The sequence below is a fragment of the Astyanax mexicanus genome, chromosome 1 (genome assembly GCF_023375975.1).
Source record: "Astyanax mexicanus isolate ESR-SI-001 chromosome 1, AstMex3_surface, whole genome shotgun sequence".
Classification (NCBI taxonomy): Eukaryota; Metazoa; Chordata; class Actinopteri; order Characiformes; family Acestrorhamphidae; genus Astyanax; species Astyanax mexicanus.
Window position 1 is genome coordinate 89,687,665 of NC_064408.1, and position 23,431 is coordinate 89,711,095.

At 39.3% G+C, this 23,431-nt stretch overlaps 1 protein-coding gene across 2 annotated transcripts in view; it reads right to left on the reverse strand.

Annotated features, from left to right (window-relative positions):
* ncoa2 (nuclear receptor coactivator 2) overlaps window positions 1-22,580 on the reverse strand; it is an 81,566-nt gene extending 58,986 nt beyond the window's left edge. For both annotated transcript variants that reach the window (XM_007260112.3, XM_007260111.3), the window contains exons 1-2: window positions 22,442-22,580; window positions 1,192-1,276 (exon numbers count right to left, since the gene is read on the reverse strand). The gene's annotated coding sequence lies outside the window, so the exon portion shown is untranslated. The remainder of the gene's footprint in view (window positions 1-1,191; window positions 1,277-22,441) is intronic.
* Between the last annotated feature and the right edge of the window lie 851 nt (window positions 22,581-23,431).

The following is a 23,431-nucleotide window of genomic DNA, read 5'->3' on the forward strand; positions in this document are numbered from 1 at the left end:
ACAAGGGGGGGGGGGGGGGGGGGGGACAAGAAAAAGGTTCCTCTTTCTGCGCTGAAGCATAGTGCATCAGGAAACGACGTCAGACCTCCCACAAAAACCACGTCAGTTCACACTTTCATTAATTTCTCAGCACGGCACGGGCGTCTCTTTCCTGGTGTTGCCAGCAGGGGTTCTGCCAGACTCGGCCTTTACTTACTGATTCAGCATGTGATAAACCTTCTCTCAAACATGGCTCGTGTTTCAGCAACAGATCAAGATGCACCAATACATGCAGACAATATGGCACAACATAATGACCTATGACTGCTTTGCTTTGGTTTACACTTAGCTTCTTATTCTTTAGCTTCTATTTCAAATATTCAGTTCAGCCGCAAATGGTGTAGCAGTTACATTCTGATGCCTCAGATGCCTACTTTACTCGTTAGCAACATTAGGCTATATAAACCACAGATGTAGGTCAACCAGACACAGAAAACACAACTTAAAGGCCCGTCTATGCCTTGGGTGTGAATGGGAGTGGGGGAACCTAGGTGGTCCGATTCAAGAGACTAAAACCCACACAGTTTACCGTGAAGTACCACTCAGTTCAAAAAAGAAAATACTGGCTGAAGCTCTGCTGAATAGAGCTGTCGGTGCTTTAACTCAACATGTGTCCTTAATATCTGATGATACATCCTGATCATGTTATGAGTTACTGCAGAAAATATCATTATTAATAGTCCTTTAAATTATCAGTAAAATCAGTCAAATTAAGTTAATTACACAACATAGATTTTAGTTTTTTGTTAATGTTTATTAGCCAAGTACACTTAGCAAGAAATTTTGTAAAGTTTCAAAAATTTCATAAAAACACCCAAAATGCATAGCTGCACTTCTCACACAGACTTTTGATTGCAGTGCATTCTGCAGAGCAGTGACCATGCCTAGTGTGAAACAAGTGTTAGGTGTGTGATGAACACCATGCTAACCAGTAAAAACATGTTTCAGTATTACTTGGTAGCTACATTAGCTTTGTAGCTCCACTAAAGCACATCAAAGGAGTGCAGTCTTTCACAAAGACCTTCATTATGAACAAATCAGAAAATTTCAGACCACAAAGTGATGCTTCTAATGAGAGAACGATAAACAGAGCAGAGAAGGGAAAACTTCCCAAAGTTATATAAAAAAAAAAAATCTGACATTTCAGCTCACCTCTGCTTCAGTGGAGACACAGCCTCAGGCCATTCCTGCAGCGGGACAACCAGCGGGAACCTTCGCACATAGTCAGCTTCAGTGTCTGCAGTCAGAAAAGAGACACAGGTCAGGACTTTTACATGAGGCTAATGAGGTTAATGATTCAGTCAATCTGAAGAATGTGCCTGAGTGCAACATTGCCCCTTCTACTACCTTAGAAAAAACATCCCATTCATGAAAAAGTGTGTAGAACAGCCCATGAGAAGAAAATAAAGCAACTGCTACTTAATTTATTACTTACTCCAAAATTAGCATTGTGGCTTATTTAAATAAAGCTCTTTATTTATATATATATTTTTTGTATTTCTCAAATTTGCATGTAGACATTTGTGCATCTCTGAGACACTCCTAGACCTGCATTAACTCGACCTGCTTTGATCAGGTAGCCAATCAGAACAGAGCTGAAACAATAACTAGTAGCTTAGATTAGAGAGAAGACTTGCAATGCGAGCAGAGTTTTTGATGCTACTATAGCCCTTTAAATACATTAATACTGCAGCTTAAAGCATAATGTTAATGCACATTTAATTTAATTTGTTTGTTAACTGGAGAAAGAAGGGAATTGTGGCTGATTTTTATACTGTAATGCCTCTAATGGCTTTAACAATAACATATTGCAAATTGCTATTAAACTTGTGTCTTACTTGTAATAGAGCTTTTGAGAAATATATATTTTGAATACTTAAACATTCAGTATTTCAGGTCCATCTATAGTATTTGCATGGGATTCATAGAAACTGTGTTTACTTAATGGTTCATATCAATTAAGACATGGCTAAAATGACTGAGATACACCAATAATAATTACATCACCCAATCTCCCTGTTTACCATTTATACTGTCAGAAGAGGCAACTAAACCAACTAAATGCTTTTTTGGAAGCTTAAACCTTCTTTAACTAGTACCGAAAGTGTTTTTTACAGTTATCAAGTCAAAAACATTTTTTGCAGTACTGCCCAGAACATTGTATGGTTAAGTGTACCGGTACATTAGAGTTTAAAATCAGGTGCTCTCAAATCTCATATTGTATTATTAATAAAAACAACATCCTGGTATCATATTATCATAGTTAGCACCACTGCTACTCATTAGCTACACCAGTTTAACAGCTCTGCTGCTAATTGGTTGTGTACTGGCTTCCCTTATTAGTTAGCTACATTTGCATCACAGCTTGAAAGTATAAAACAAAAGAAGGACCACAAATGCTTGGCATTTGACAAATCGTTGGGTTGGGGGATGTTTTTATTAACATGACCTTTTTTCAACAAACTGTCCCTTTACTGGCCAACAAAACTAGCAAAATAGGCTAAAAACAGCTCTTCTAAAAAGTCTGAAATAAAACACCGTCCTGCAGAGGCTGACCACTCCAATCTTTTGGGGAAGCTTCAAACACAACCTCAGATCTGCCCCTTTTCTTCTAGGGAACCAAAACCACAGAAAGACAGCAGCTAAAAACACCACCACTGCATTTCAGGAATACTCACAAACTCACAGAGCAGAAAACTCTGATCATGAATAGCAAGCACATTCCTACAGAAATCGAAAGTGCACTGCCTGTCTAAACTCATGTGGACACATGCTCCTCAAGCTTTACAGAGCCAGGGCTAAGCCTACATGAACTGTTGGCTACATTAGCTGCAATATTAATTGTTGGTATATTCTGTGTTTTCATTATTTGTTAACCATATCAGTTTTTTAGATGTTTTGTCAACTAGTGATATAAAATAAATACTTTACATTGAGGTGATTGATTTGTCCTTAAACACAAGTGAATTTGCCTAGACTTGTCTGATTTAAACGTGCTGAGGCACTAGAAGTACAGATAGTGTTAAATGCGCATGTTATACAGTAAAACTGTTTCACTCTGCAAACTCTAAACTGTTCTACTACCTTCTGAGAACTCTCCTCATAGAGGATCAGAACTGGGCCAAGCTTCACACTTACTCTCACCTAGTCTAACTATGACCAAGCTTGCTATTGTGTCCCCAATGCATGTACACACTGATGTGATCCACCAGTCTACATGGCTTATAATACAATGTGTAGTATATTTACACAACATGAAATATTTTTTTTCACGTTTTTAATCATATTTTTCCTTTTATACTTGTTTTAAGAAGTGAAGCTCTGCTGTAAGCAATTAAGTGAATAGAAATCAAGAATTGTGTGATGTTTAAAGCTCCGTATTGCCCACCCACAGAGCATCCCCATCTCATCAAACCTACCAGATGATCATCTTTAAGTACCATAAGTGGTGACCTAGTGGCCAAGAATACCAAAAGTACTTCCATCAAACGCAATTAGCAGTGCAAACATCACCGAACGAAAGAAATGTGCGAAGTAAAGTGTAGGCTCAACGCAAACCCCCTCCGACAGCGCAAGCAGGCCAGCCATCCCCGAGCTATTAACAGAGAAAACGAGATAGTCATTAAAACAGGAAAAAAGAAAGAATAAAAAAACAGAAGGCGGAGAAGTAGACGACAATCATCCTCAGGTTGGTAACGAGTTTAATCATGTCCTACAAGTCTCCAGGGCCCGCTCGTCCACCGGGGAACCAGTTCCAGCTTATTAGATAGTAACATGAAGTACGCCTTTTTAATTACGTTCTGAAAGCAATTAGCAAAAAAAAAAGGTTTAAATCATCTCCCATTCCAGAATTAGCTCCTGAAAAAAGAGCTGCAGCAGCCAACATCCTTCAGCACGGCCAGAAAACGACCCACTAACTCTCCCAAACCAAGAAAAGCCTTTAAAGCAGCAATATTTAAGAACATTCAATAAACGTATACTACTTGTAACTGTAAACACACATACTGTAGATTTACAGTCATGTAAAAAATTAGGACACCTTATGAAAGCTTTTGTCGTTTTGAACAAATATTTAGACATTTGAGCTTCATCTAAACAGTATTGAGAGATGGAGCTTATAAAACTAAACAACTAAAAATGATCCTTAAATTACCTTTAAATAGTTAATAAATGTAGTGAACAAAAATGTTTTAGGGGTGTGTCCTAATAAAACACCAACTATAGTACTTCTGAAAATGTTACAAAGAAAATGTGTTCTGTGCATTTTTTAACAATTATTAATAGTAATAAAAGTAACAACAATAATGATGCTATGAACATCAACACGATGCTATGCATACAAAATTCACAAAAAAAAAAAAATTGGGAGGGTCAAGGGACCTGTAGTAAAAGCAATGGTTATATAATGGTTAAGCTTATACGCCAAAAATGGTTGTGGTTCTATATAGAATTAATGTAATATAATAATATATTACACTGACTCTATACAGACATCATATTACAGCATCTACATTACATGAATGCGTTCTGATTGTATGGTGGATATGCCAATTTATTATAAATGACTAATAATAAATTTGAATAATGTGCAGAATTAGGGTTGTGTAATTGGATTTACCATAGTATTGTGATATTTTATTTATGCCATATCGCCAGTGCTATGTTGACATGTCTGGTGTGAAATGAGTGTTAGAAAGTGTCCAGCCAGCAGTCGGTGAACCACAGGCCAGAGAGGATTTCTGTCACATGACCATGTTACTGTGAGCTGACATGACAACACTGCCACAGTTATAAACAAATCGGTGCTGCAATAAAAGCCCAGCCTGGCTTCCTCAGTGATAACGCCTCCAAAAGTGAAAGCACACTGAAAGGTCAACCCTCAACATTAAGTAGGGTTTTATGGGACAAAGGGAAGAAAGAAAGAGGAAAAGACAAAGTGCTCCAACCTACACAGTACATCTCATTCTAACAAGAGAAACACAAAAAAAATCCTACACTAAGAGCTGATTAATTTACACACTGACAGCTTCCGTATTTTTCCCCAGATTACAGTTAAAACTGCTTCCAGAGAAAACCACAGCTACAGCGAAACTCAAAAACAACTCATCCTTGAAGACAATCATCACTGCAGAAACATCACACACACATTAATTTCTAGTCCTATTTTAAGAGAAGGAACTCTTATTTTAACTCATACTCTTTATATTAAAGAATATTCTTCCACATCCACCAAGATACATAAAAGAGATGTTAGGCTAACACTCCTAACAAACCCTGCACTTTCACCAACCTCATCTCTAAAAATACACAACTTATCTTGTCATTTTGCATCTAAAATCCTGGCTTATTTTAACCAGCATAGATAGAACATTCTGAAAGATATAAGCTTAAGCAGGATCTACATCCTCCACAGAACATGCCATTATTAAACTGTGCAATACCACACACTATGCTGAGGTAAACGTGGTTCTGGTTACTCCACCACTCAGCTCTGTGTTAGTATGTTTCTGTAATAGTAGTCTGTTAAAGAAGTCCACATAAACTGCAGCACAGGCAATTTACAGGGCCTATAACATTCCAAGCTGAATTTTGCTTGCTTTTGAAATGTTATTTAAAAAAAATAAATAAATAAACACACACTTTTCACTGTAGGCTACATTCACATTACCAGGCTGAAGTGACGCAAATCCGATTGTATTTTTTATTATTTTTTTTAGTTTAAACGCGCATCAATGTGCGCATGTGAAGCGTTCAGGGACAGACGTATTTCACATTACACTCCGATACAGGAGTATCATTTATGAATGTGAACTGTCAACATAGCCATACCCGGTTTGAGCAAAAATCAGATTTGAGCAAAAATCAGATTTGAGCAACATGGCTTGTAATGTGAACGCAGCCACATTTGAAGTGGTTCAAATGTGGAAACTACACTGCACAAACAGCCCAAATCCGACATTGCTTTTGTGAGATCACAGCGACCTCTAGATTGTTATACATCCACCTAGTTTAGCACTGCCCAGTCACACTGAAAGTAAAATATAATCCCTTATAAATGTGGCACAACACAGGACAGCTGGATTAAATAAGTGTAAAATTACTACTAACATTGACAATCACAGTTATCCTTAGCGGCACATTTTTTTAAGATCTGAAGACAGAAGCCAAGACGCCAACGTAATACACAACACGTAATAAATTCGAATTTTGGGATTAACACAGAAATCGTTTTTTTTTCTTTTACTGTTGAACACACCTACACACAGTTCCAGAGGAGCAGAATGAAGTGCTCTGTATAAACTGAACACGTTTCACAGGTTTAACAACTTTCACTCAGAGATTGCAAATTCTCTACAGTGGAGGCTGTCTTTCTCGCTCTCCTCCTCCCTCTTGTCTTCCTGTCATCTTCTTCCCTCAATTTATTGCTCTTTGCTTCTCTAGTTCTTCTGATTGCTAGAAATGTCTTAACAACTAAAGCAGAAGTTTCAGACAGACAGAGTAGGGTTGGGCAGTATAACGGTAATACCATATCACATTGTATTAAAAGATTTTAGGTGGTATCTCCAAAGAAGGACAGTATTTCATTAATATGGCTAAAAAAAAACTAAAAAAACACTAGAAACAGGTGGGGGGGGGGGGGGGGGGGCGGGGGACAAACCAAACACCAAAAAAAAAAACAACAAAAAACAAGACCACCCTAGTTGTACATTTAGGCAAAGGAGTCTCAGGGTGTGCCTCAAAACTCTGCAGAGATCCTTCACCCAACTGTGTGCAGGTTTGGAGCTTTATTTTATAAGTGAGTTTGATTTGAGCCTCATTTATATCTGAAACAGTTTCTGTGTTGTGGTATTAGCTGTTATCCTGTTAGCTAATGTTACCTAGTAAATCAGCAAAACAAATAAGACTCTATCAGACGCTAGTTTTATCCTCTGTACTGAGGCTAGTTAGTTAAAAACAGCTGCCCTGAACTGTCTGTACTTAGACACTAGCTTAGCAAGTGAGCTACAGAACCCATCGCCACATCCAGTCACTATATTAGTATCGTCCCAACGTTTCTAAGGGAAGTTTCAGTCAGAATTATGTGTGTTCGGTGGTGAAAAAAATGTTAGCAATCATGCTAACGGGGTAAGTAAAGCTGTGCTACTCATGTTTTAAATGGTCAGGCTGATGGTTGAAAGTTTACAGTATTACTGACTTTAATGTGTGTGCAGTGTTCACTTAGTCTGTAAACAAACTGAACATTGTAGTTGATCAGTTTTCAGTTTATTTGTGTTTTAGTTGAGAAAATGTAATCCAACATGAACTCAACATGAACCAAATACCCATGCACTATACATGGCCTTTCAACCACAACTAGCTGTTCTGGCACCTAATGTACAGTGATTAAATCTCAAACAGGAAATAGAGGACATGGCTCTAAATGACTGAAAATAACTAACTCAGAACACAGTAACAATGCTATGTAAAAAAAACAAATTTAGTTGTTTACGGTATATACAGCCATAAACCTTAATCAACTGGACTAAACTGCACCAGGTTGAATGAGAAATTCAACAAGACAAATAAAAAGTAGACTAAAAGCTTTTTCTGAGGTGTGTGTGTGTGTGTGAGAGAGAGGTGTATATAAGTACCCTCTTTTCAAATTTCAGTCACAATATTGACTAGAAAAATTGCATTAGGTCTCAGAAACAACATAAGCAGATCAACTGAGTCACTATGTCTATTAGCAATCTGTCAACAACTAACAAAAAGGGAGGTCATGTAAACTATTAGAATAATAATGTGCAAGAATGTAAATTATGTTCCATTTAAGATGGATGGGGAAGAGAAGTCTACCCTAATATATTAATATTATTAATGGAAAAAAATAAATCTGTATTATAATATACTTGAGTGAAGGAGTGTGAAATGTGTGACGGAATGCCAATTTAGAATTCTTGCATAACCCCAGTCTTGTGACTGTACTTCACAATTTTTGCTATATTTATCTCAGCAGAGTAAATTAGCATGACTTTGCCAAATAAACAAACAAAAAATAAATACGAAACAGAAACAGTGACCCTGGTTTGAAAATTAACCCTTTAACTTCACTGTATAATGCTTTAAATTGTTTCTTTAAAGAACTTGTCAAAATGTATTAGTTGCAGTGCTGGTGGTGTACTTCAAATGCTATAATTTATTATTTTTACATTACATTTGCAACATTTTGTTCTGCCTGTTTACAGCAGCATATTCACAATAAAAACTGCAGATTAGAAAAAAAAAGTTGACAGGCTCTATAGTAAAAGTGTATTGAGGTGAGCACAGTGTACTGGACTGTCGTTCATGCATTCACACAATTCTGATAAGAGACAATATAAAACTGCTTCATCCAGACAGACTGGACACAAATTCAACTCCCAGAAAAAAAACATTCATTGTACAAACAGTACTTATGATCATACACTGCTGAAATTGCCCCAAAATGGTAAATTTGAATGTCGATATCAAGCATCACAGTCGGAGATTGTAAACCATACTGAAAACACCGGGCTAAACACTGATTAAGCTTAGCCTTGGTGTAGAACATTTTTTCAATCTCCCATTTTAATTAATACATTTACATAAAGGAGTTTAATATATACATAGCAGAGACATAAAATATGTGATTGGCGAGTGGGTTAATATTTCTTCAATTTAGCAGATCCTGCAAACTGATCAGACCCTATTTGGGATTACAGCAGCACTGTGTGAGCCTCATTGTAGGAACTCAGGACGCTGCATTTCCTTGTTCAACAGTAGACCTGGCACACAGCTCAACAGCTAGCTAAGTCACACTGAAGTTCTTATACATTTCATTTGTAAGACTAATGAGTACCGTGGAGAAAAAATTAAGACTTCTAGCATCACTAAACAGACACAACAAACACAGCTATCAGCACAAACAAGTCCATTGTTACACTTTTCAGGATTTTATTAAAATTACTAATTCTACACAAAAACACCAGTGTATCATTATTTAGCCTCAGAAGTTGTTTCACGTTTCCCCACCTCCCCATCTTCCAGATGGAAGCATCCAGATGGAAGCCCTACCCGCCGCTCTGGATCTGTGCCATGTGGGCCAAGCTAGCTGAAGGAGCTCAGTGTTCTCCAGACTCGATGTTACTACTGCGTTTTTTAATATTCATGTTTAATATAGACATTGTGGAGGAAGTTCAGGACGGGCTTCCCGCCGGTCTGGTCTTTTGGGACAAAGTGAAAGGAAAGGGTTCTTCCGAATGAACTCAATCGTTATCAGCGGTAGTGAGAAGGCCTAGCTCACAGGCCACAGCCTGCAAATCCTGCATTACCTGATTAGGAGCGCTGCTTATTCTCCAGCGGGCCACGTAATTGGACGAGACAGCGAGAAGAAAAGAGTCTAGGCGAATGCCGTCTCAGTCAGCGCAGGGGCCGAAAGACTGTCATCAGCCTGCCAGTGGACATTGCGGCCGTGAAATTATATTACGGCATCCAGCTGTCAAACACCATGATTATCCTAAATTAGAGCCCCGGCCAGCGCCTTTAAGCCTTTCAAAACAAACTGAAGTGTCATGACTATCTGAGGGCCAGTTACTGTAAAATGACTTTAGAAATAAAAATAAATGTCCACACTGTTGGCCAGCAAGCACCAAACCAATAAAAGGATTAGAACTTCAGACAGATTCATAATAAACTACATCCGTGAAACATACTACTTACTTTAAGTGGAAAGGATGCATTTCATAAATATATATTTTTTTAAATAGGTCTTACAATACACCAGATATGGTATCTATACAGCAAAACAGCTTGTATTAAATACACCATTTCACTGATGCCACAAGAACAAATTCCCTGCACATTCAAATTTGGATGCTAATTATCCCAAGTATAACATTTAAGCCATTGTTCACACTGCAGGCAAATTTGATTTGTTTCTCAATTCAGATCTGTTGAGATGTCTGTCTGCACTGTTATTTGCAAGTGATTAAATTGGAAGTGTGTGTACGGACATTGTAAACGTATTTGCACGGGTTGCTCTGGTAACAAGGTCAGCATCAGTAACTAACCTTTGGTGCTCTTCATGGCCCCATATACCTTCGTAACTCTGGATTTGATAAGGTCGTTGTCTGTGTCTTTTGTGACATTTGCAACACGACAATGATAATCGAAGGGTCCAGAGTGTCCTGACTGAGGCACATTTGTACAAATCTGCATTTGCAAAAATAAGATTTTATGTCTTTACTGGCTGTCCAGACTATCAAAATAATTCTAGATACAATCTAGATATGCCAAACACCAGATTTGGTCTGGTAGTTTATACACAGGCTAAGGGAATCAGAACTAAACACTATAATGTATAATAATTTTACCTGGTCTAGGATGAGGCCATCATGAATCAAATGAGTCAACTAGGGGTGAAACGATTACTCGAGTAAATCGAGTAACTCGATTCACAAAATTGATCGATTAATTTTCTGTGCCTCGAGTAATCGTTTATTTAATTAATAAACTCAGCGCGCAGTATTTTCGCGACTTTTATTTTGAAAACGTGCTCAGCGTTACGTCACCCTCGCCCGTGAACAAGGAGACGGAGGTTTGTGCAGCGGCAAAATGGATATGGCTAGAGAAAAGAGTGATTTTAAAGGAATAAAAGCATTTTATGTTCGAACTGTGACCTGTACTCGGTGCAGCGCCAAAACAGCGCGTTTTAATGCTGCACCATCTAAGCCGAGGACACTCGAGACGTGAGGACGCAGAGAGAGCAGGTAAATATAACTTATAATAAATCAATGAGATTGACATTAACGTGAATTAATAAAAAACGACAGCGCTTTGGAGTGTGAATTAATAGAAGCACTGTCTATAATGTGTGGTTAGTTTATTAGAACAGAGACAAGTTCATACATGCTTTATGTAAACAGTAAAAACAGCGCTGTGGAGTTCAGAATATAAAAAATAAAATGTTAAAAGTTAGCTAAACTGAAGTTACTTTGGCTGGAAACTAAATGCATGATTTCTTCATCTAAGAGTACATTTTGCCGGTGACACAAAAACTGTATGAACACTGTGTTGTTCATATAAGGAAGTGTGTCTCTTATTTATTGGATAAAATATTAATTACCACTAGTGTCTAATGTGCCCCAATGCGATAGGTGTCAATCTTAGTGTTCATAAATGCACGCCCATGAATTTATTATTAGAATTATTAGTCTCAGTGATGTAATTAGACCCAAGTAGTCCAACATATAAATAAAGAAAAAACCCACATTTGTAATACTTGTGTATCACAATTATTCCACAGGTCCTGATATATTTTGGAGAAGTGGCTTGGTGGTAAAAGAATGCAGCACACTGATCCAACACTGGCAGAACTGACAACGTCTCAGAAGCTAAGATGCACAACACAAAGACGATGTTTATGCCTTTTTTTATTGATTTATACCCTATATTTGATATTTACAAGAAATCCTAATGTGAAAGTGATGTAATTAAATTTATTTTTTTTTATTGTGGTATTTATTTATTTTTTGTGTTTTATTTATTTGTATTTGCAATTTGGAAATGTTGTGAATTTAAAAATATAACTTATCTAAAAAAGGAAACCAATTGGTCATTCATTATTGAGTAAAATGCCTTTTTAATTGCTCTTTAACAAAAAAAAAGTTTTATCCGATTACTCGATTAATCGAATCGATTTTTCAGTAGAGTACCCGATTACAAAAATAATCGATAGCTGCAGCCCTAGAGTCAACCTAGTTAAACATCAACCTAGTTCCATTTTCATTTACAGCAATTGGCTGACACTCTTCTCTAGCACAATAGAGATTTACATCCTGTTACACAGGCAGGTGCATTGTTAACTACTGCTTTAAAGGAAAATACAGGAGGATCGATCACTGATACTGTTCGAGAGCAGGGCTGGATGCTACATGTAGCTCTTCAGGCAGTAATAATGTGGGGCTTTTGTAATGTTCTACATTGTCTCTCAACCTGTAATCGACTTTCAGTTTTCAAATCAACCACATAAACCAATATCCAGAACTGCAATGTGGATCGCAAGATGTCATGTTAGGGATTTTGCTAGCTCTGCTGATGCTCACTAGACTGGACTGAGGAATGGATTTTCAAGGGGTATCTGGTTAGTGGCGTTTAAATTCTTTGCTCTGCTTTCCCCACGATGTACATAAACACACAAACCAATAGACTGATTCTACCTGATTGTTAGCATGAATACTCTGGAACTACTAAAATGTGTATATCTGATTAACCCTCACATTCAGTAACTCCTAAAGTGAAACTGAATTTACATAGATGCATTACAGAGGTTTGTGAAGACCAGCCTCCATAGTTTTCCATCTAATGTAAAGAGAACCTGTCCAATGGTACTGAATGGAGCTGGGGGATGGGGGTCATGTCCCTCCATGTCACACTATGCTCAGTTCTTGTCTATAAAGCATATATAATGTGTGTGGGACTGTGCGACACGCATCTTTTACAAACATGTTGCAAAAGTAGTTCTTCTACAATCGTGTCCCTGTTTTATTTTTTATTTTTTTATCTTATCTGAACCTTAAATTGTTTCCAGTCCTGAATTTTGTTATTGCCGGAAGTTCAAGGAATAGTTAATGCAACCGATTGGCTGCATTATTAGTAGGAAATGAAAACTGGACCAGATCAAGACATAAACCTGTGTTCTATGACACTGATCAAAGAACCCTTTGACGCATCTTAAATTTAAGCTTTTTACACAATTTTTCAGCTGCATTTTCCAGGCCACACACTGCTAAATCGGTGCAGAAAATGTACGCAAATTTATTCTCAAGTTTACAGTGTTAGGCCTTCTTATGTCTACTCATTTATGACAGTGAGATTCTGTAATCAGGTCTAGTGGGGTGCATGAGCTTTGTCTCTGATCATCTATGTAGGACGCACTCTGCTATATTGTCCACTTGGTGAATCCACTAATAAGAAAGTGTGCCCACAAACATTGACATTCAGTGCATCAGTGTTCATAAGCAATTAACCACAGTCTGACCTCGTGTTACAGCACAGCCTCACTTCCACCTCCTTTATGGGGTGAAACAGAAGAATGGTTCTGTCTAAAAGCAGCTCAACCTCCGGTTCACCTCGCGTTCACCTCGGCTTCACCCTCGCCGCACTCAGTGTCCCCTCCAACTCGGAATTTCCTCCGTCTCCTCAACCCCCAACTTGCCTACCACCCAGACGGAGAGGCCTGCTGAACCGGTGCCAGTCCACTTAGTGCCAGGGAGATCACACTGCTGGTCTGCAGCCAAACACACTTGGATTCGAAGAGAAAATCCAGCAGACTACACTCAGGAATGCCGTCACACAGCCCAGGGTAGCCCATCCACTCAACACACTCACCTATAAATCTGAACCCCTCTGAGACTGAGGCTCCTTCCACACATCCACTGTTGCCTGGGTGTTTATTGGCAACTCAACAGTAAGGAGTTCAGTGTGAACAGTGTGAGTCAGAATGGAACATCTTAAGTTGATATGCAGTGTTAGAGCAAAAAAGCTGGTAAAATTACCGGGAGATTATTATTATTTAGAGGCTCCTGCAAATTAGCATTATCAGGTAAAAATCTAAGGTCATAGGTCAGAAGTCTTCAAATCTGGACCCAGGCCTAAAATGAATAAAATACAATGAAAACCTTAAATTATATTGTGTAAATATCAGGATTTATGTAGTACGTCTAACAGTGTAACGAATAGTTATTATTTGTCAATAGCCAATCCCTCTCATTCTATTTTGAACAGACGGTAGTCTGTATTTACAGTTACAGTATTACGGACATTTTTTTTTTTTTGCATATTGTGTAAAATGATTTTGAACACATCAATATCCATAATGTACTGCTCAGCCCAAATACACAGCCAATCGTTTGTACCAAATGCTCCCTGAACGTTAAAAGTTTACCAAATCTAGGACTGGAAACCGGATTCAGGGTACAACTTTAAAGACCTGGGTTCTAGATCATATATGGTAGGGTGGGATTGCTTTACTGTGTACGAACAAGCGGTAAACTATTCTCTGCTTTGTATGCAAAGCTTCTGCACCAAAGCACCAACAACTCTTCCCAGGCTAAGAGGGAGGGTTTCTGAGCCAGCAAAGCAATTCTACATTTCGATCATGGTGGTCCTCTGTTAAGGGTGCTTAATATTGACTTATTACAGTAAGGAATCTCTTAGTTTAGTGAGGGGGGAGGACTTAAACTAACTAGATAAAAACATTTAATTGAAATGAGAAAAACAGCATTAGTCAACCTCTATGCATCAATGTGGGGATTGAGGGCTGATACAGGTTCTATACTGTTAATGTGCATATTTGTGGACAAACGTATAAATAAAATGGCTAATAAATACATAAATGCATAAATACATCACATTCCAGCTTCAGTTTTCAAACACATCCTATCACCTATCTGATACTGACAGTTTACTTAAGCTAATATATACTAATACTTTAGTGATTCCAATACCATGCATCCTTAATCCTTATTCCAATTTGTTCCTCTCTTAGGAAAGTATCATAAATGTACACAAACACACAAAATGAATTTTTTTCTCTTATTTAAAAGAAATCCCCCAAAAATTTCCTTCAATGCAATCTATATATGAAAATCAAAACCCAGAACAGAAGGGTAGAGTTACACTTTAGCTGAGGCAGCATATTTACACATACACACCAATGCCCACTGATTCGTGTGTGTGTGTGTGTGTGTGTGCGTGTGTGTGTGGGAGACAGGCCGAGGCAGGTGGAATAAACCTCACAGCTCTCTCAGTTCATACGTCACCTCCTCTTACAGTTCGTGTCAATGCACAGTTGCCACCACCATTCTACCCAAACAACTGTGGGTGACAAATGAGAGAAAAAAAAAAAAAACACTACCCTTCCTCTAGCTTAACTGACCACAGCCAAATCAACTGTCTCTGAAACTTCAAAGGAAAACACATTTAGATTAATTGTAGGTTACAGGATATAGTTATACATTGCATGATAATATGCACACTATATGAGCTGTATGAGTTAAGGTCCTGGGGCTCTTTGTAACTGTACACAGAATTCACAGTCTGATTAACACAGTGACCACACACTCAGTTAAATTAACTTCAAATAGATTAATCAAATAGTAAGTTAAGTGTTACCACTCACCCCTGTCTGGTACAGTGAACAGTTGCACTCATAGGTTTGGGCTGAATTGTTCAAAAACAGAAAAAAAAAATGTTTTCATTTGGAGCAAAGACTAGCAGCCTTTTTCGTCTAGAAATAAATTCATTTAAGGTTCCATTTTAGGTAGAAACATGAGGAATAGGTTGTGTATTTGAATTCAGGTGGTCAAAACTGGTTTAAAGCTTTAGGTGTTACTTATGAAGACCATGTAAAGAGGTGCTGAACGAGTGGACTTTGAGAAGTGCGCTGCAGTAGAGCGGGAGCGGCAATGTAATCCAGGCTGCGTTGCCCTTTGCACCCAAAGTAATCTGAGACATTAACCAAAATCTCAACACACACACACACACACAGAGAGATAGAGAAGGAGCTCAGAGCTAATCAAGACAGATAAAGGAGGTCATCATTTTCCTGCTTTACTCTAATTAGGTCCATTCAGCATAATTCAGTTACAGCAACTCAACCTGAACGAAGAGCATTACAGCTGGGACGGTACTGGGTTCTCAGGGAATAGCAAACAAAGACACTGTTAAATTATAATTTTGCCACTTCTCTTTATTACATTAAATCTAAACAGAATGTTTGTTACTGTGCCTTTAAGACTAACATACATAAAGAAGAGTCATGCAAGAAGTAGTGAGGGAGAAGTGGGAAAATGTGGAGGAAGGAGCGGTGTGGGAAGGTATGAGTGAGTAAGGAAGCAGAAGAGAGGGAGCAGTCAGGGAGGAGCGACACATTGTAGGAATGGCTAAAGGAAAAGACAGGTGGAACGGTATAGAAGAAGGAATTGTGAATAGGGGGAGTAGTGTGGAGAGAAGAGCAGTGGCCTGCAGAGTGGTGCAAGAGGAGCAAGGTGGAGAAAGAAGGGGTGTGCGCCAGAAGCGACGAACAGCTAGAGAAGCAGTATGGAAGGATTAGCTGCTGAGGAAGCAGTGCAGGAGGAGAGGTGTACAGGAACGAACAGTGCGTATGGGATAAAGGAAGCAGCTTGGAGTGCAGTGCATGAGGGGTAGTGTGGAGAGAGGAGCAGCATTTGTGTTAGGGAGGGGAGGTGCAATATAGAGGGGAGGAGTGGTCCATTGGGAAAGGGAGGAGAAGCTGGGGGAGCGGTGCAGGAGGAGCAATGTGGAGGGAGGAGTGGTGAATGTGGGATGGGAGAAATAGTTGGAATACAGCACAGGAGGAGCAGTGTGGTGTGAAAAAGGGTGTGTCTTGCTTGGGGAGCAGTGCAGAGGGAGGAGCAGTGCCTGGAAGAACTGAGAAGCAGAGTGGAGGGAGTAGCAGTGGGAGTAGCAGAGTGGAGGAAGTGCAACATGTGTGGGGGAAGAAAGGTGCAGTGGGAGGAGCAGAGAGGTACATAAGGGACGTGCATATCCTTTGGGGGAGCAGCTCAAGAGGAGTAGTGCGGATGAAGTGACTATTAATATTAATTTATGTGTAAAGGGCAGAGCTCTCAAGGAGGATTGTGGAAGGTGGAAAGGTGCATAAGGAAAGGACAGAGGTTTAGGGGAAGCAGACCAGGAGGAGCAGTGTGGAGGGAGGAGCGGGACATAAGGAAAGGGCTGATTTGGGGAAGCAGTCAAGGAGGAACAGTGAGGATGGAAGAAGAGGTGCATAAAGAAAGGGCAGAGCTTTGGGGAAGCAGTCAAGGAGGAGAAATGGAGAAAAAAGAGGTATATAAGGAAAAAGCAGAGCTTTGGGGAAGCAGTTAAGGAGGAGCAGTGTGAAAGAAGGAGAGGTGCAGGAGAAAAGGGGAGAGCTTTGGTGAAGAAGTCAAGGAGGAGAAGTGTGGACGGAAGAGGTGCATAAGGAAAGGTCAGAGCTTTGGGGAAGTAATCGAAGAGGAGAAGTGTGGAGGGAGGAGAGATGCAAATGGAAAGAGCAGAGCCTCTGGGGATGCAGCCGAGGAGGAGCAGTGTGTGAGGAGGAGAAATGCCTAAGGAAAGGGCAGCGTTTTCTGGAAGCATTTGAGAAGGAGCAGTGTGGAGGGAGAAGAGGTGCTTTATGGAAGGGCAGAGCTTTGGGGGATCCGTCGAGGAGGAGCAGTGTGGAAGGAGGAGAGGTGCCTAAGGAAAGGGCAGAGGTTCGGGGACGCAGTCAAGGAGGTGCAGTGTGGACGGAAGGAGAGGTGCAAAAGGGAAGGGCGGGGCTTCAGGGAAGCAGTCGAGGAGGAGCAGTCAATAATGGAAGTGCAGAGATTTGGGGGAGCCGTTAAGGAGGAGCACTATGGGAGGAGAAAAGATGTATGAGGAAAGGGTTGAGACATCAAAGAGCAAAATCGTGGATGAAGGAAAGCTGCATGAGGGAAGAGAGGAGAAGCTAGGGGTGCAATGCAGGAGGTGAAGTGAAAGGAGAAACAGTGGCTGTGGGATGGGAGAAGCAGCTTAAATGTGCAGTGCAAGACAGAAGGGGTAGGAAGGAGGAGCAGCATGTGTGGGTGGAATAAAAGGTGCTTAAGGGGAGGGAACTGCCTTTCGAGGAGCCATCGAGGAAGAGTAGTCTGCAGGAAGGAAGGGCGATTTTGGAAAGGGATCAGTGCAGGAGGAGCAGTGTGTGTGGAGGTGTGGATGGAGGAGAGGTGTGTGTGGTAAGGGTTGCGTGAACAGTGCAGGTGGAGCAGTGTGAACTGAAGAAAGGTGGTCTTTCTCTACTGAGGAGAGGGTAAAGTGTAAGCAGTCCTCTGTGATGAAATGTCTCAGTCAGAGCAGGGAAGCGAAGGTCAGCAGCTTCAGGATTAAGTCATTGAGGCGCAGTTAGATCAGCACAGGAATCGACACTTCCATTCCCACTGTCTGCTTGGCTGCCAGGTCACATGACCAGGGAACCTACTGGAGAATCAGCACGTGTGGGCAGATCTAAGCCTCAGGGTCCAGCATGCAGAGCTGCACAGTGTACAAGCAAACAGTGCTCTCACAAAATTAACTACTTTACACCTTCACAATTGTGACACCCTAAATACTGTCCAAACAGCTGACATATTGCCTTTTTTTTGTTAGTTTTCATATATTTATATTGATTGTGTTTCACTGATTCAATGCTCTAATTAAAAATAGCTTGTTTTTTCCTTGTTTTGTTTATTTAATTTAGACCATATTTTATGATTCTGTTACTGCTAACACATACAGTGAATTTTGAGAGAAAGTCAAAGTTAAGAGTTTTTGTTTCCCCGGTGAAAATAATGCACGTCAGTCGCTGATGTTTTCTCAAAATCTTGAAAGTAGACCGGAGCAGCAGAACACAGCAGTGTAATAATGGCCAATAAATCTGGTCCAAAACGTCACATACATACAGAAATCCACCATCAAGCTTGCTGGCCCACCCACTCGTCCGCCCACCGCACTGGAATAAATGACACGATTCCTTAAAATAGCTGAGCACCACAAAATGCCCATGACTGCCTTACAACTAAAAATCAGCTGACCGAGGTCAGCAAAATCCTCTGTTCTCCAACAACTGGCAACCTGCTGTTTACCCACCTCACCAACATGACTAAGCATTCAGACAGTAGAACCAGTGCTCACACACATTATTCCACACATAGTATCACTTTATAATACAACAACCTTTTTAACAACAAAGCTAATGAATGATTAAAATGTGTTCATTTACAGTTAATAAATCCTTAGAATATTTAGAACCCAGCCACAACACAAACAAAAGGGTAACAGTTACCATCGATCTGCAGTTTCTGATCTTACTGTGGATTCTACATCAGTCAGTGTTCTAGATCTGTTTAACACCAGTAGCAGCTTTTATCAGTCAGAAAAGGTCATCTGACCTACATTCACATATGAAGAGACTACATTTACATTCGGAACAAGCACAATAAGCAAATTTGTTACCTTCACATTTTACTGCTTGTTTAAACTACAGTTAAAATATTAACAGATCTCCACTAAAGCTGACAGGTAGAACAGTAACTAATGAAGAACCCACAATAAGTTCAGAAACCAAAACATCTGAGATGTAACAGCGTGGAAGAATATGGGCTCAATACTTAGCAACAGAAATGCCACTGTCTGTGTATTAATGCTTTGTAAGCCATGTATGACCTAATTAAAAGGACCATTTCAGAAAGCTAGATTAATTCAGACATTAACGTGAAGAATTTAGTGATTAATATTAAACCATTTTGAAATGTTTAAATTGAAAGCAGTCTAAATGTGAACAAAAATGTGAATTTGATGTGAGAAACTAATCTTTGTGCCCTTTTACAAGGAAAGCTCAGAGTTAGGCGATTTACAAATCACTCAAACTTAACTAATTAAGATGATCATGAGTGTAATATCTTTGTAAACAAAACTGAAAAAATTACAGGTGCACAACAAAAATCACAAGGGTAAATAAATCAGTGATCATTTTAATAAACTGAATGTACTGAATTACTTTAACACACAAAATGTGATGTAAAAAGAATCAGAATACTATTGGTATGGAGATCATTCATAGGTATTGATGGCATTTTTTTTCTAGGTCAAACACAAAATCATAGAGTTATAGTATGTTTATGTAGCCCCATCCACAAATATGTAGCATTAAGGGTATTGTCTTATAATTCCTCTATCTATGCATTTCTATTTATTTAACTGTCAACTATTCTCTAATTATCATAAATATCATCAGCACATATTAAAATAGGAAATGAGGTTTTCAAAGGCAACCAAAGACAATGGAATAGATCCATGACATTTAATAAATAAATAATAAGTACATAAATAAAAATAAATACACTGATTCTGTAAGAACAGTGTTTCTCAACTCTGTTCCTTAAGGCCCACTTCCCTGTACATTGTAGTACTGTTATTGCATTTACACACCCACTTTAAATCAATGATGAGCTGTTAATGAGCTGATTAGTTGAATCAGGTGTGTTATAGCAGGAAAGACACTATAAAGTTAATGGCAGCGGGCCTCATGTAGCAGGGCTGAGAAATACTGCCATATAGCATGCAATAAATCTTTTTAGAACTATGTAGAAAACCTTTATTTAAAGCATAACTGAAACGTGACAATACCAATATGTGAACTCAATTCAAGTGCAAAGACTATAGTAAATTTGATAAACAATGGCTTGATTTCTTTGAAAATCAAGAAAGATCTCTTATGCAATGGTGATAAAAATGGCAACATTAATGAAAGCTATAAAAAACAGGTTCAATATTTTGTTTGGACTCGACCTCAGCCAAAATTAATCAGTTTGATGCCTTCCTACTAAGCAGACAATCATTTGGCAGCTGTAAATATGTTCAAGAAAGAACAAGGAAGGAATAACAAGGAACAGCAGCATCAGATAATGTTCACTTCAACCATTTGAGCATGGCATGATTGTTGGCATGTTTCAACTGCTGTTTTGAGATCTGAGCAACATATCTGTAGAACAAATTGATTTACAAATTGTCATAAAAAAAATCAGCAGACTGGTTCAAGTTGTCAGAAAGGCTACAGTAACTCCTAACCACAGTATAAATTGTGGTGTATCAGACAAGAACAGAAAGGTGAGGCTGCAGTGAGCACAGGCTTGTGATAGCCGGCAGCTAAAGACAGGTGCTAAAGTGTAACCTTGCTTAATAACTCTTAATTTCTGCTGAGGTAAAAATGGTAGGTTGGGACCCAACCAGCTACATGTTTACTGTCCAGGCTGATGGAGGTGGTGTAATGATGAGGGAGAAGTTTTCATGGCAAACTTTGACTATGTAAATATCAATCCATGAATCATCACTTGATTTCCACCAACTTGATCAACACTTTTGGGGCAAACCATGTGCATCACTACATGACCACAATTTACAATTTTATAATAGCATTTTACAAAGCAGGTCATCTCAAATTGGTTTCATGAACATAGCGGTGAGCACAGTGTTCTTCAGTGATCTAAACCCAACAGACCACCAGGAGTGGCAAAAAGTTATCCAAAAGCAGTGTGTAAGACTGGTGGAGAAGAGCATGCCAAGATGCATGAAAACTGTGATCAAAAACACGGTTGTTCCACTAAATATTGACAATATAAATGACAATATTTTTATTTGGAATTTGGGAGAAACGTTGTCCATAATTTATAGAATACATCCGCTTTGAACTATATTATCTCTACCTAGTAATAAATACTGTTTCTAATAAAGTTCAGTTGACAACTTTCAACCACCAAGTAAATAGGACATTTATATCACAAACCATTTCCTAATTGTGCTCGTTACAATATAATTATGATATTGTACAAACAATGAAAAAGTCAAGGGAAAACAGCTAATTTTTTATTTAAATACTGAATGTATATGCACACTGAGCTGTCCAGCACTATGACTAAGCATGCTTCAATAATAATAATAATAATAATAATAATAATAATAATAAAAGTTATATTTTACTGTAATAAATCTAGGCAGGTTTGCTGACACTAGATTTTATAGCTTTTAACCAAATGATCAGATCTCAGCATACAGAATTCCCCAATCAGCCCAAGCTGAGCAATGCTGACATTCCCTCAAACACTGGAGCAACACAACGACCTGTCCATCCAGATCAGACTGTGAGCTGTCAGTCTGAAGGTCTTAAAGGCCTGAGGTCTTCATTAGCTAGAAAAGGGACTTTCACGATGGCTGAATCTTGTGTGAAACTTTTCAGAGAGCTGAACTTGGATGAAGCCTTTTCTAGACTCAGACCGGGAGACTAGAGCTGCTCTGTTCTTTAAAAGCGTGTTAAATCTCTCCCGAGTCTTCTACACACAGCGCCTTGACTGGACAGCGACGAAACACCGATGGACCGCCGACGGACTCCGACCGCTAGCCGAGCTGAGCTAGCACAAGTTTCATCTTCAAAAGCAACTCGACCAAACGAGCAGGAGGGAACGGTTCAGGGGTAAAGTGTCTCACACGAGGGAACTAAAGAGTAAACACGAGCTCGGCTCTTTATACTTCACTAAAATCTCCCTAAAAACCGCAAAACAACAGCACGAAACTCGTCCAACTCAAGTTAGCCTCGTACACTCACGTTCGACTTTTCCGTTCCACCTTAAATGGCGCAAGCACCGCGTTCAGAGTTCAGAATGTGAACTCCTGCGCCATTTAAGGTGGAACGGAAAAGTCGAATAAGAAGACCCGATCCCTCCGTGTTGTGAGAGGGGGGAGGGAGGGACAAACAAAAAATACACCAAACAGCCGCGCAAAGCGGCCCAAACCGCCCGGGACCGACCGCCGGCGTGTCGTTACTCACAGTTCGGGGGCTCGCAGGGCTCTGTCCGCGGTTAGATGCCGAGTTTAGGCTCCTGCTCTGACCTTCGCTCTGGGGAAGCAGCAGTTGAGCTCAGCGCCGCCGCCGCCATGTTGCCTTTGGCTGCTGCTGATCTACTGCGTGTTGTTGATCTGCACGGTAAGCCCCGCCCCCTGGCACCGGATTGACCAGTACTGCATATTCACGCACAGTCACGACGTTACAGAACGACAAATCCCCGCCCACCATGCGCGCTGATTGGCTAACACTTCATTCACACAGGCAGTCACGACCGGAGCGTCATGACGTTCTGGAACATTAAAGAGCCGCCTCTCGAGCGACGGGATTGGTTGATTGTTCGCTTTCTTTTATTACACTTTAATTTATTTGGTGTTTATTTATTTTATTTATTTTCTCATCACCACAAGCGCCGCCCATCCTGCGCCAGGATTGGCTAGATAGTTTGACTTTATTTCAGCCCAACTCAATTTATGTTCCTTTTTATTTCTTTTCCCTTTACCCCTTGTATTTAATTAATTTTAATTAATTGTGTTTATTATTTTCCCCACTGTCAGAAATCATATCCAACTTTTAATAAGATTGTCTAGTTCCATTATCTTATTTTATTAGGGTTGAACATTCTCGTTTTTTTTCCTCTCATTTTGGTGTTCTAAAAGCTAAAACCCTACCCATCATGCATGCAGTTTGACTTTATTTAATTCTAATTCGATTTCTGTTTGCTTTTATTCCTTGGCCTTTTGCTTCGAGGCAAGCCCCTCCTATTGTATTTTATTTTATTTTAATTTATTGCGTTATTTATTATCTATTATTTATATGTAATATATATATATTTATTTATATCCGTTTAACCCTCATTGCACCATGTTCAGTGCTCAGGGTTGGCTATTTTTGTTTTGCTTTTTTTATTTTTTATTTTATTTTATTATATGTTTTTTTTGTTCACTCAATTTGTCGTTCCAAAGGCTTAAAGCC